Below are 14,826 nucleotides of genomic sequence, written 5' to 3' on the forward strand. Positions count from 1 at the left end.
TTTTCTTTCTGTACAATGCAATAGTCTAACTTTTCACTTTACTAGTTTACGCTGTGGCTTTACTAGTTTACGCTGTGGCTTTACTAGTTCACGCTTTACTAGTTAAGGCTTTACTTGTTTACACTTTAATAGTTTGATAGATTTATTAGTAAAACAAGTTAGCTAGCAAAGTTGTAAGTAAATTTATTAGTATAGTCGAGGGGTCAGATCTGCAGTTTTACCATCATTTTTATTGGGTGGTGGTGGAGCATTTAGTTCCAGTTCAAGCGACTGCAACCCATCCTCCAATCCTCGAATTCCAATTGGTCTCTGCTGCAGTTGCCTTGGTTGTTGCGCTTTGGCGATGTGATCGAGCATTTGCTTCATTTGCCATACAAAGTGGCGGCTGATGTGGCGATTGCGGAGAGGCTGTTCATGTGGTAGCAGTACGCCTTTGGTGAGGTCTTGGCGGAGGTGGCGGAGGAAGCGATTGAGGTGGAGGAGGGCCATCAGCTTGTTGATTCTCGCCAAGGATTGCATTGTTGTCCTATGGGCCATCCTCTGCTGGACCGTTTTGGAGTCAAGGCGGCACACCGGCATCTTGTGGTCTTTGAGGTTGACGGCGACAGTGACTGCGACGGTTACGAGGAATTTCAAGTCAGAGTCCGGAGCTAGATAAAAATACAGTTTAACATTAGAAAAATATTAAAAAATAGGACACTGGACTGAAAACACTTACCAGGGAAGATAACAGGGGGAGATGTACGGTGGAGCTAGTTGATTGTTGTGTTCTCTATAGGATATTGAGATGACATCGGATTTTTACATTCGGATTTGCTATAGAGGTAAACAATTAAAGGGGGAGGAGGATTAAGGAATTGGGTAAGTCTGTATAATTAATTAATTGCTCGAGGTTGCTAACTACATAGTAAATAGTCTAAAATCCTGTCCACCGCAGCCACCATATGTTTTTGACTAAACATTAAAAGAGAGTCAATCAGAACGAGTTCTTTTTGAAAAATACGGAACTGCAAATAATGAGACAACTTCCTCGATGGTATCGAAAACTTGTTTGAGCTTATCTGTGACTCTGTTTATGAGAGTTTCGATAACTTTTTCAATGGCAGCCTCATCAGCGTTTGATGACATTATTTAACTAAACGTGAACAAAACTGGAGCGAGAAAAAAAACAGAAGACCTATTTCGTCGAATAACTTGACAATGAGGGATTTTCGCTCAAATCTACCTCGTGCTGTGTTTCAATTTTTAAATAACTGCTTTACGGCATTTTTTGTCTTTGTTTTTTAGCTTTTTTTGCGCAAGGCTTCTTTTTCCGGCTGAATTTTCGGCTACATCAGAGAGCTAATCCAGAAGCGGACTGATATCAGGCTGGGGCCGTTAAACCTGTGGAGTCCGTTTTCGCCGAGTAGATGGAGCCTTAGAGTGGGTCGTCTTGCACTCAACTGCTAAGGCTACGAGACTCAACCGCCCTGAAACGTCTTGTTTCATTGTTTATATTGTAAATTTAATTAAACTATCTTTCATTCAACTGAAAAACATCCCTCCCTTAAATGTTTAACTCTTGATTTGAGGTAATGTTGTAATTACAATTTTTCCAGCATGCAAAAGCTGTAACAGCATCAGGATGCGATTCCAGCAAATTACGGACATGGAAGCTTTTGTCGTCAAATCAGCTTCCTGATTAAGCTTTTGTGACTCGTCTACTTCTCCCTTTGCTCTTCGACATCAAATGAAGGTGTTGATGTAGATCTTCTACAACATGCACAATTACACAGCAATCGCTCTCTGAATGGTTCTCTTGGCTTCGGACAGCCACAGAGCACCCGAGACACCTGTTTGAAAATTGACCATCCATAGAGGTTGGCAAGGACGAAGACTGAAACCTCCAAAATTGTTTCAATTATGTGGTCAGGATGTTTCACTACAAAGTCTAAAACCCTTTCCACCACTTTATCTGATTTCGACATTTCCCATTTCATCTTAAGATATGATACCTGGACATTCCTCTGCCTTTAAAATTATGAAATAGTCAAATAAAAACAATTTCCTTCATATAATCTTCTTCTCTGCGACTTATTTCTTTCAGCCGCTCTTTTAAGACGTAATTTTCTTGATTTTTTTCTTTCAGCCGCTCTTTTAAGACATTATTTTCTTGTCCGAGTAGCTCGTTGTTGTTCGACGACGACTGTTGTTCCTTCGACGGATAGTTTGGAATGGCGGGCCGTATTTCCATCGGCATTTCTTCTCCGATTACTTCGGATGAATCCAACTCACCCACGAAAAACTTGTACTCGTATTTGTCTTCGAAACCAAATTTGATAACATCCTTGTGAGTAAGAGTTATTGGTCCACCCTTTGAAGATATAGGTGTTCTATTCACAGCAACACTATTAACGATCGTACTCAAATTTGTTATTGTCCATTGATCATTGATCAGTTTGAAAACGGCGTGTGTACGCGAAATATGTTGATCTTCAAAAATAATAGTATTTGTTCTGTCTCGCCCAAAGGAAACCTCATTAAATTTCAGTGGGATACACTCCTTCATTCCCTCAGGAACAACCCTACGAAGAAGTAACTTATTAGGATGATGGACAATTTTCTTACCAATTTTGTTTTATTGAAGGCACTTTCCACAAATAATTCTGCCTTTTCGAACTGGTAAACCATACTTGTTGGGAACATGTCTTCTGGTATACGGAATTTTTCTTCCTCCATATTGTTTTCTGAGAGGTAATATATCTTAGAAGACCGGCGACCTCTTTGAATTGAACTTTCACGACATCAACATTTGGTAACAGAAGGGCAAAAATATATACACAAGTACGCAATAAGATTTCTAAAAGATTGTACATCAGCGGCTTCTCATAATTTCCTTAGTTAGGAAACGGCAACCAATAATATCAATAAACACAGGGGAGGCAGAGGATGATAACACAAGTAAATAATCGGGTGGAATGTCGTTATCATCATATTCCTGGCTGTAGAGGTGCAATTTTTCAATTTTCTTTCTGCTTTATTTTATTTAAAGTATTTCTCGCGTGCCTAATTGAAATGGCAATCTGATATTGTTTACACCGAGAGTATGGACATTTGGGCATCATTCAATTATGCCGGAGATATCAACGTTAAGCAAGAATAATCCTTCGAGAGACAGTTTCGTTATATCCCTTCCAAATATTCCAGCTCCTTCCTCAGTGACTTTGATTCTCGGTCAAAATCGGATTATAAAAACTCTGGGTGTTACAAACTGAGGAGATCAACGTCTTTAAAATTCCTTCCAACTACAATCAGAAGTAAACTTTTGTAACATTAGGATATAAAAGCAAAGATTGCTTTAGACTTCCGCTGTTGTAGACTATTTTTTCAACCAAGACATGCAGCGTTGACAAAAAATATTTGAGAAATTTCAGTTTTCGATCCAACGCGCTCTGAGCAATTTCAGCAAACCCTTCTAGAAGTGATTCGTGACAAAGTACGTTCAATTTGGATAAATTATCGAGAGCCAGTTGAATTCCTTTACTGTTACTTGACATACAGACAGGTACAAAACGCGGATGGATTTGCAACGCCGATCGCGCACAGTTCTTGAATCCCATCATTGCTCCTTAAATTAAAATAACGTTTATTAAAAATTAATCATAATTATGATCAGAAGTGTGGGATTTATATTTAATCGCCTCAGGTCTGCACAGTGTGTGACAAGAATCTTCATGCAATCGATTTCAGATACAGATGAAGAAATGTCCAAAACTTGCAGTTCTGAAAATTAATGAATAAAATTCAAAAATTTTGGGTAATTATACAATAACCCAGCCACAAAATTTCCAGATGCAATAATGTTAATTATAAACCAGAAAATAATATTTAAGTAAGGTTTTATTTTGAATTTATATGGGGAAAAGTGGGTAATTTTTTTCTTGATAATAAGGTTTACCAATTCCTCCAACAAAACGACAAAGAAATTTTCAACTTGTTGCATATTTACGAAGGCCTATAACCATATTAGGTACACTGTGGACGCAACTGCTAAAAAATATCTAAATTTCAGTTTCTACCAAACATTTGGTCCATTATTTAAGGAACAGTTGGCTAAGTGATGAGAGATCTGAGCTGCACAATTGAAGGTCATTAGTCTGATCCTGGGGTGAAACTTTGATCTTTATCTCTAACAGAAATCATATACAGATATGGATGCAATTTAAGGATACTGTGTATACGAAAACAGGTATATCCAAGGGACATACAGATGGTACGTGCGGGGAAGGGGAAATTAGGAAAAACATGAAGCATTCCAAGGATATGCTGTTTGTATCCCCCTTTTATCCTTGGGAGTACACTGCAGTCAAATCCAAGTTACATCCCTGTGCTAGTAGGGCACATTTGACATGTTTGAAGAACTACTGTAAAAAATGTCAAGTTCTCAAGTAATAAGATTTCGTAGAAAAGGGTGATCGGAATTTTGAAAGCCATTCCTCTGGTCTGACTTTTTAGTTTTTCGATTGGAGGCCCAAAATATGAAAGGGTTTACTGTTGACCTTGTCCACATCTGTCATCTGCCATCTGTTTCTAGGTATTATAAAGGGTATCAGCAACATGACCTAATTACAATATAATGTGGCTGATTGAAATTGAATTGAATTGAAGAGTGCCTGAAATTTCTCGAAGTTTAACTCCAAATCCCTTTTTTTACAAAAAAGTCTACAAAAATGGAACTATAAAGTATTTCCTGGTATGCAAAATAGTAAATTGCATGCCAATCTTACACTTGGAAAATGATGTCGAATATTAGACATCATTATGATAAGTTACTTCGTGAATCTCAAATAGATACCTAGGTAGCACACAGACTCTATTTCAGGTCTGTTACAGATCTGTTTTTTGAGAGTCTGTAAATTGCTTGCAGTGAAACAATTTTACAGACTGTCGTCATACAGGTCTGTGACAGACCTGACTTAAAAAATCTGTAAAACAGGTTTTTTACATATCACTACACACTATTTTACGTATTCATCCCAGAGATCCGACATTTCAATATTTCAACTCACAATTTACAAAAAAAATATGTATTTAACGCATTTCACTTTTTATACCACTTACATTTGATTATTTTGATTATATACACGAATTTCTTTCTGAGTTTTGAGTTATTCCTTTTTGAGGTATAATAGTAATAAAAATTATTGTCGATCGAGATGCAGTAAGGTTAGCTTCTGGGTGTCCAATCCTCGTAGAGCAGGGCTAGATTGTCCAAATTTGTAGCTAAAAAGATTATTTTCATTCAAGGCCAGAAATTTTAAAGTTATTCCCAGTCAAAACGCAAAACTTGTTTCCTGATACTTCTTTAACAATGATTCTAGGGATTGCTCAAATGCTGATCTTATTAACTTTTGCCTATCCGCTAAAAGCTGAAGTTCTATTAGGCGGTTTGTAAATGAAGCACTGTTGTAATATCCGTTTTGAACGCCGTTTAAGACTACTGTTGCCAACTTATCAATTAATCCAAACCATGTTACTTAAGCTATGCAGACGGCAAATGGTTTGATTGCTGGTGCTGGGTTGAAAGGAATACAGTAGTTAATTTGACTACCCACATAAGAATACTACGAGAAATACCAATCACCACATCGAAGTTCAAAAGCAAAGTATTTCGGTAGCAGCGAGCGCTGCATATATATAAATCTATTTTTGAAAGATGGTGGTTATGTTTACCACAGACCACAAAATGGCTAGGCTAATTAGCAAAACATGAATAAAAAGATTATTACCATCCATACTTTATTGAGAAACTGGGCAAAAGTCCTATAATAATAACAGTACTGGGACTTCTGGGACGACTCAGTAGCTGGTGCTATAGGACCTGCTAACTTCATCAGCTCCACGTTTTGATCCATCTGCTGCTCCAGCCAATCCGCAAGAAGTGAGTAGGCTTTTTCGAATTAATATATATCTTTCAGGAAGTTACTAAATTCCTTTTACATGACAGGTTCGTTAAGGGAATCGACTAGCTTTATCTACTTCTCGTTTTGGCCAATCTGCTGTCGGAGAAAATCTCCAATTTTCATCAGCCTCGAGTTTGATGGTTGAAAGTGATGTCACAGTGGAGGAGATTTTGTCAAATTTCAACTGTTGATGTGGGAAATGTCTCGACCTTGTCCAAAAAAATTCTGAAATAAGGATTATTGTGTAAATATGTATCCATCTACACCTTTAAATTTCTTTTTCTTCAAATAGATGGAGATAAATTTCCTTGAAATAATGATGGCGTCTGAAAAAGGAAAGATGATCATCCAACAATTCATGGAAAACGACGAGTCATTCATCACTGTTCCCGATCGAAAAAAAAAATGTTAAAATTGCTTGCAGTTGGATCCAACAAAAGATCGGATTATATCCGAGTAGTGAACAAAAGAGTGAAATGGCAGCTGCCATTGTAAAGTCGTTCCCATGTTTAGGGATCAAGGAGAGTGGGAGTGTAAAACATGACCATTACTAATACCCTAAAGCGGGATGGTTTTTGGAGACTCGTTTAAAAACTTTGAGAATAAATTTTCCTGCCGAACAAAGAAAGCGAAAAGCAAGTGGCACCTCTCTCTGCTCTAAAAGTGAAACCAAAAGGAATTTTGGAACATGAAAACGTTTGTGAACCAACCAACCAAGAAATGCTAAAATTCAAGGTAAAAAGGTTTTTATTATATAATACTAAAGCTTTTTTACCATAATAGGTGAGGCTTATGCAGAGGTTGCCGCCCACATACATTAACCGGCGTCAAATTAGGGAACTGTTTGAAGAGACTTATACCTTTAGACAACAACAGCAAAAGCTCCAACTCTCAACCCCAACTCAACTTTTTGCCGAGTATCCGAGAATGTTGGACACCGACAATGGAGTGTTGGTATGCTTTAAACCCAATTTTTTTCTATTACACAATTCTATACTAAATATATGTGTTTAGATATTGAACGATTTTCGGAGAAAGTATCCGCAAGCCAAATTATCTATATTCCAACTTCACGGAAAAATACCTTGCTAGGGTAAATCGATTGATGGAATTTGACAATGAAAATAAGACGAAGTGCAATGACGGTAATATTTTTATTTGTCTTATAGCATGCGATATTTACTCATTGTGTGTCTTTTTTTATATGGAATTCCTGGCTTCAATTCTTAACGTAATGAAATTGCTTTCGGAGATCCGGAGAGTGAAGTGCCGTTCAGTCCAGGAAAAATTGAATCTACTTATACAGTTCGTTGAAGAAAACACGGAAATAGAAGAATATGTTAACTAACGGACCGAGGCGGAAAAGGCGGCCAACAAACAGCCGTTTTTTTTTCATTGAAGGATCTCTCGTGCCATATGGCAAAATTTTAGTATTGCTTTTAACGTTCTTTTTTGTTCTTTTTTTGTGTTTCAGCTACACTATCCTCCGTAAATAAAGGCCTTTTTTCATTTTTTTTAACAGTGTTTGGTCCAAATAGCATCTATGTCTGCTTCTACGGCTGACTTTGTATGCCGTCTCGAGTCCATCCAGCCTCTTTGAATATGGTTTTATCTATCCCTTGACTTTTCTATTCAAATATGAAGTTTTTTCATCGTTACATTTTAAAAAGTTAGTATGTCTCAACTCTGAAGTCAACACATTTGAATTTCTCATCTTTATTGTTTTGTATATACTTCTTAAGATTAGTAAAGAAGAGAGCAAGCGTGTGAAGGGGTATTAATGTGGTATTCTATATAGGTAAAAGGGCTAGATCCGCTAGTAGCGCTCGCAACGTACGGCCAAGTAGACACTCTACTATGAGAGTTAGTTGGGGCCCCTTCTTTCTAAGAAGCGTTTCTCAACTTATAAGTTGCACTTTCCATTTCGCATCTTATAAGTAGCACTAAGTAGCACTCATTTGTTTGAGAGTGTATTCAGGGAAGTTTGAATTTGATGGCAACCTCAGGATTCGGCATTCACCATTCTAGAAAAATTCCACATAATTTATGTGGAATTTTCTTAATTACCAGCCGATACCGATTACATATTCAATGTATTTTCAATTCGCGCCTCACGCTTCAGCATGCTTGCAGCCTTGCGTTACACTTTCGATTCTACGTTTTTTTGCAGTTGCAGACAAGATTAAAAGTTATGAATCCCCATCAATAGATAACATCATTCACGTTTTTTATTCGTTTTTATTTTTGTGTGTGTTCTAGTGGTAAGTAAATAGCAAGCAAAAAAATGTCTAACGTTATTGTTAGTAATAATTAGTTAGTCAACAGATAATTCATAATTTATAGGTATTTGTAACTCAGGCAGAGATATCCATGTAGAAATCCTTCCGTTTGGCATCCAGCAACACGTCGACAATTACCGAGGCCTCTATGGCAGCCTTGAAATTAATCCGGTACACCGGGACGATCGAAGACACAACGGACTGCATGTCGGCGATTCCGGCCGTTCTGCAACGTCGATGCTGCACGGTCCCCCTTTTGCACTGTTATTTTCTATCACAGAAACGCAGATTTAAAACATTCGCAACACGATAAAACGAAATTTAGCCATGTGAAAATTTGACATCTGATCACGAATACAGCACGAATCAAATTTATAATAAATTTTTAAGATCTAAGACCTTGGAAGAAATTGGCAGTCGTTGAAGTAACACTTTTCGATAAAAAGAAAAGCAACAGGGGTGGCGCAAATTTCATTTTTATAGCCTACTTGTTGCATTGTCTTCTATAATGGCGTCGATACCCTAGATATTTAAAAAAGTTTGCACAACACAATTTGACATTTAGATACAGATCAAAGTTTAAATAACTTGTTCTTCAACGGTGAGCTGCTTTTTCGGATCGGAATCTCGCCTTCCATTTTCAGCCATTCCCGGTGAACAGAGCTGTATCAAACCTGATACAGATTTGTCTCACAAGTACGTGTTTGTCAACACAAGTACGCGAAACAGATCGGTTGCAAAAATCTGTAACAGATCTGTGTGCTACCTGGGATGTAAAAAAGTGGATGTCAACCCAAAATAATTTGAACATTAAGGTTCATATTTTATATTCTTTTGGAATACAGTACCTACCAGAAGTTTGGAAACGCGCGAGAGGAGCGGAGAGAAGCTTATGTAAAAAGCCGATTTTCGCCGCGTTCCCAAAAAATCAGGATTTTGACGGAGGGTGTTAAATTTTTTTTGGAAGTAGCCATAATAGTTGGCTACTTCCTGAATTTTTTTCAGATTTTTATATCTAAGGGAAGGGCATCTACAAATTGATGTAAAAGTTTAGAAACACGCTGTAGAAGCGTATTAAAAAGTGGCTACTTTGCCGCTCTCTAATTAGGGAAAAAATAGCCCTACAAAGACGCCAAAAAAAGCAAAATAAAGAACTTCGTTAGTTCTATGACAAGCGTCATTTTCAAATTTTTTGAGTTTCATTTAATATAATGAATTTTAATTTGAAAATGAGATTTGTCATTTTTGCCCATTTCTCCCCTTCTATCCCACCCCGCGGTGTTGTCGCGATTTCTCCTTTGTTTCATTTTCGTAGGAAGGGTAAATATCGCCTACTAGAGCAAAGGCGAAAATTTCCCAACTCCGAAAATGAAACAAATAATAGATAATAAATAATAATAATAATAATAAATAAATAATATAAATAATTTAGAAAAATAATTTTTACACAAAATATATATAAATATTTTTCATTTTTGCTTCGTGAATCTAAAAAAGTGCCATAATGCGTCGCTATAGATACCTTCTAATTTGCCTCCTACTCTAGTACTAGGCCATGATTTGCAGACCACATGACAACTGGCAGTAACCAAGCAGTAACAGACTAAATTTTCTACAATCTCTATCTAGCGGTAAAAATGTTCAACAGTATGCATAGCAGATAGCACGCACAGTCACACACGTAAATAAAAAAGAAAAGATAAAATGCAATTTTTTTTAATCCTTTATAATAAATTGAATATGCAATTACTTCTAATTTCATTTACATGTCATCATTTTGGATCTACTGCAGATCCGACCACTCAACTTAACTAGCTTTTTAATTAGTCGATAACTAGCTTTGCCAATTAATCGATTACTTAACTTTTTCAACTAATCAATTACTTAACTTTTTTCAACTAATCGATAATTATCAGTAGAGTTACTACTCCCTCTTTTTACTAATAAACTATTTACTAGTTTATTGTCAACAAATGAGGCACTTCCCCGGCCGCGAGAGGAGTGCTGGAGATCCTTGGCTTGAGAGCGGAGCCCGCGCTGCAAAGGCAATGTTGCCAAGTGAGAATATATGTTTTTTCGGTTTCTTACATATTTATCCGGCAATACTGGAAATTTCGTGTGCTCTAACGTCAGTTAGCGCTTTCCAAGTGGAGAGAGTAGGACCTCATTTCTCTCAAAAAATAATTACTTTTCTTTCTGTACCATGCAATAGTCTTACTTTTAACTTTACTAGTTTACGCTTTGGCTTTACTAGTTCACGCTTTACTAGTTTACGCTTTACTTGTTTACGCTGTAATAGTTAGATAAATTTATTAGTAAAACAAGTTAGCTAGCAAAATTGCAAGTAAATTTATTAGTATAGTCGAGGGGTCAGATCTGCAGTTTTACCATCATTTTTATTGGGTGGTGGTGGAGCATTTAGTTCCAGTTCAAGCGACTGCAACCCATCCTCCAATCCTCGAATTTCAATGGGTCTCTGCTGCAGTTGCCTTGGTTGTTGCGCTTTGGCGATGTGATCGAGCATTTGCTTCATTTGCCATACAAAGTGCTGCATACATGCTGTCGTTGCCTTGGTTGTTGTTGTTGTTGAACCTCGCCAAGGATTGCATTGTTGTCCTATGGGCCATCCTCTGCTGGACCGTCAACATTTGCATTGTTGTCTTGTGGGTCATCCTCTGCTGGACCGTTCTGGAGTCAAGGCGGCACACCGGCATCTTGTGGTCTTTGAGGTTGACGGCGACGGTGACTGCGACGATTATGGGGAATTTCAAGTCAGAGTCCGGAGCTAGATAAAAAAATACAGTTTAACATTAGAAAAATTTAAAAAAATAGGACACTGGACTGAAAAGACTTACCAGGGAAGATAACAGGGGGAGATGTACGGTGGAGTTAGTTGGGTTGTTGTGTTCCCTATAGGATATTGAGATAACATCGGATTTTTACATTCGGATTTTCTATAGAGGTAAACAATTAAAGGGGGAGGAGGATTAGGGAATGGGGTAAGTCTGTATAATTAATTCATTGCTCGAGGTTGCTAACTACATAGTACATAGTCTAAAATCCTGTCCACCGCAGCCACCATATGTTTTTGACTAAACATTAAAAGAGAGTCAATCAGAACGAGTTCTTTTTGAAAAATACGGAACTGCAAATAATGAGACAACTTCCTCGATGGTATCGGAAACTTGTTTGAGCTTATCTGTGACTCTGTTTATGAGAGTTTCGATAACTTTTTCAATGGCAGCCTCATCAGCGTTTGATGACATTATTTAACTAAACGTGAACAAAACTGGAGCGAGAAAAAAAACAGAAGACCTATTTCGTCGAATAACTTGACAATGAGGGATTCTCGCTCAAATCTACCTCGTGCTGTGTTTCAATTTTTAAATAACTGCTTTACGGCATTTTTTGTCTTTGTTTTTTAGCTTTTTTTGCGCAAGGCTTCTTTTTCCGGCTGAATTTTCGGCTACATCAGAGAGCTAATCCAGAAGCGGACTGATATCAGGCTGGGGCCGTTAAACCTGTGGAGTCCGTTTTCGCCGAGTAGATGGAGCCTTAGAGTGGGTCGTCTTGCACTCAACTGCTAAGGCTACGAGACTCAACCGCCCTGAAACGTCTTGTTTCATTGTTTATATTTTAAATTTAATTAAACTATCTTTCATTCAACTGAAAAACATCCCTCCCTTAAATGTTTAACTCTTGATTTGAGGTAATGTTGTAATTACAATTTTTTCAGCATGCAAAAGCTGTAACAGCATCAGGATGCGATTCCAGCCAATTACGGACATGTAAGCTTTTGTCGTCAAATCAGCTTCCTGATTAAGCTTTTGTGACTCGTCTACTTCTCCCTTTGCTCTTCGACATCAAATGAAGGTGTTGATGTAGATCTTCCACAACATGCACAATTACAGAGCAATCGCTCTCTGGATGGTTCTCTTGGCTTCGGACAGCCATAGAGCACCCGAGACACCTGTTTGAAAATTGACCATCCATAGAGGTTGGCAAGGACGAAGACTGAAACCTTCAAAATTGTTTCAATTATGTGGTCAAGATGTTTCACTACAAAGTCTAAAACCCTTTCCACCACTCTATCTGTGGCTTTTTTACGATATTTTCGATAACTTTTTAGCAGCCTCAGTCACGTTTGATTACATTCTTTAGTTACACCGCTACACACACTACATCGTTGGTCGACTACACACATGTAGTCACCGGCAATAACATAAATTCTAAAAATTTCGTTAAAGGTGGAGACAGGGGATCTGTGTGTTCTCGCACACACACACTGTGCCAACTGCTCCATGCGGACAGGTAAGATGCCGATGTGGTGTCACGGATGCTATCCAGGAGTAAGCTAACCACTTGGTTCGAAGGCCGCTGTTCTCGAATTTCCCCCTGACAACCTCTTAGCAATTAACAGCAGAGACTGCGCTAGTGAGTGCTGCTGGCCCGTCCCAACAACGACGCTGATTTTTGTATGGACATCTCTAAAAACAGCTCAAAAAGGCTAAGCTTTGCTTCAAAAATTGTAGTCGAGGACGGACGAAAGTTTGATAAAAAAACGCCAAATTACCTTGTTTTCATCAACACAATTATTCACTTCCAAGAGAACAGCTACTGTTTCTTCCAACACCAAATCTTCTTCAAATTCTAAATCGAAAGTTTTGCGGAAACCACAAGCAATGCTGGACGAAATGCCAGCTTTACGCCTCACGGTTTGATCAACTAGTGAATTGTTTTGTCTTATCAGCTTCCCCCATATTTCGCTCAGCAATGATTGACTGGATGTTCCTCTGCCGTAGAACATTTAAATTTTGGGCGTTCAGTGGGTGAGTGGGAATTTTCTTGGGGGGGAAGGGGGTGCTTCTCTTAAAGGTATCATTTCTAGGATTACTGTGAACGTATTAACAAGATTTTCATATTGGCCCAATATTTTTTTTTTAAATATCCCGTCAAGCGTATGACAGGTTCAGGCTGTAACCCAGAGGAATTTAGGCAGTTTTTTTACATGAGTTGTCTAGACGGTTCTTTAAAACACGTGTTTGAGCGGGTTGGGCAAATAGCGTCCGCCCCGGATCGCCGCACAAAAATTTACCGGCCGGTTCACGGCCAGGGTTTTAAACGGGCCAGACATACTTTTTTTAAACTTATCAATAGGTTTATAAATAAATATAGGGCAATATTTACTACCGTTTACAAATTAAATTTGTATTCTTTGTTTAAATGAACAAAAAAAACATTGGGGCATGAAAATTGATGTGAACATGAAAACATCAATGAACCGAAAAGAAACTTGGAAGTGTTAAAAATTAGAAACGTCCAAATTAACTGCAGTTATCGAATGAAAGGATTGTCGGGTTCGATAGAACACGTCATCACATCAAGAGACCACTACTGTTTAAAGCCACTCATCTGCCACTCATTTTGCCACTCATCTGTCACTCATTTTTACCACTCATCTGTTTTAGGAAATTTACCACAGATGCTAGACGTGCTTTCCCTTGCTGGGATGAACTAGCTGTCAAAGACACTTTACAACACATCTCTACGTCGCCGTATTTCATGACTAAGGTATGGACAAGACAAGTCCAGCAGTAGGTCCTTCCTCTGCATAACCAGAGCCAGCTCATATGTCATCTCGAGGATCGACAGGAACCGTGGCTGGGCTGGTCAGTACGGCGTGATTAACGTCAGATGAGCCCGCTCCTTCATTGTCTTCATCAGACACCTCTGAACTAGACAGAATGGAGGGAATGCGTAGGCGTCTCGTCCCGCCCAACCGATGCTGAACGCGTCCACCGCTATTGCGCTTGGTTGTTGGACCTAGCTGACGAACTACTCCAGCTGCTTATTCCATAATGACGCAAATATTAGATCCACATTTAGGCTCCAGCTAGCTCTCAGGTGATCGAACACCATCGGATCGAGTTTCCAGTCGCTCAAGTTTGGGTAAGCTCTGGACAGTTGATCTGCAACTGTATTTTGCGCCCCGAGAAGAAAGACAGCATTAAGAGACATCGCACGTGGTTCACACCACGCTACGATCTCAGAACTTATCCAGCGGAGTTCTTCCGACTTCAAGCCTCCTGATTTGTTCATGTAGTGAAGCGCCGTTGCTGTGGTCCAACATCAACCTCACTGAAACACGAGACGCTAAGTTCGTGAATGATTTCAGGACGAAAAGGTTTGCTAACAGCTCCAGTTCGTTTGTGTATTTAGATCGGTCACGATCTGTCCATAGCCCTTTTGCCTCCGTTCAGAACCACACCCCACTCTGAGAGGGACGCGTCGGAAAAAATTACGAGATCCGGTTCTACTGTTGAAAGCGGGCGCCCAAGAGGCATTTGGACGATTGCTCCCTTCAACAAATGCCCCCCCCCCTGACTTTGCTCCGATTGCCCGCCGACTGTCGCCCCCAAAAATAAATGTCCCCTCTTCCTAATTAAAGCCACCATTCAATAATAACAACTGACCCCTTTGTCAAAAATGTATCAATTTGGTTATCAATTACTCAATATAAAAGACTAATATTAAAAAAAAAGAACATGAAAACTCCAAACAAGGAAAAAACAAATGAATATGTGATAAACAGAAAAGACACATTT

Source organism: Daphnia pulicaria, chromosome 2 (genome assembly GCF_021234035.1).
Source record: "Daphnia pulicaria isolate SC F1-1A chromosome 2, SC_F0-13Bv2, whole genome shotgun sequence".
Lineage (NCBI taxonomy): Eukaryota > Metazoa > Arthropoda > Branchiopoda > Diplostraca > Daphniidae > Daphnia > Daphnia pulicaria.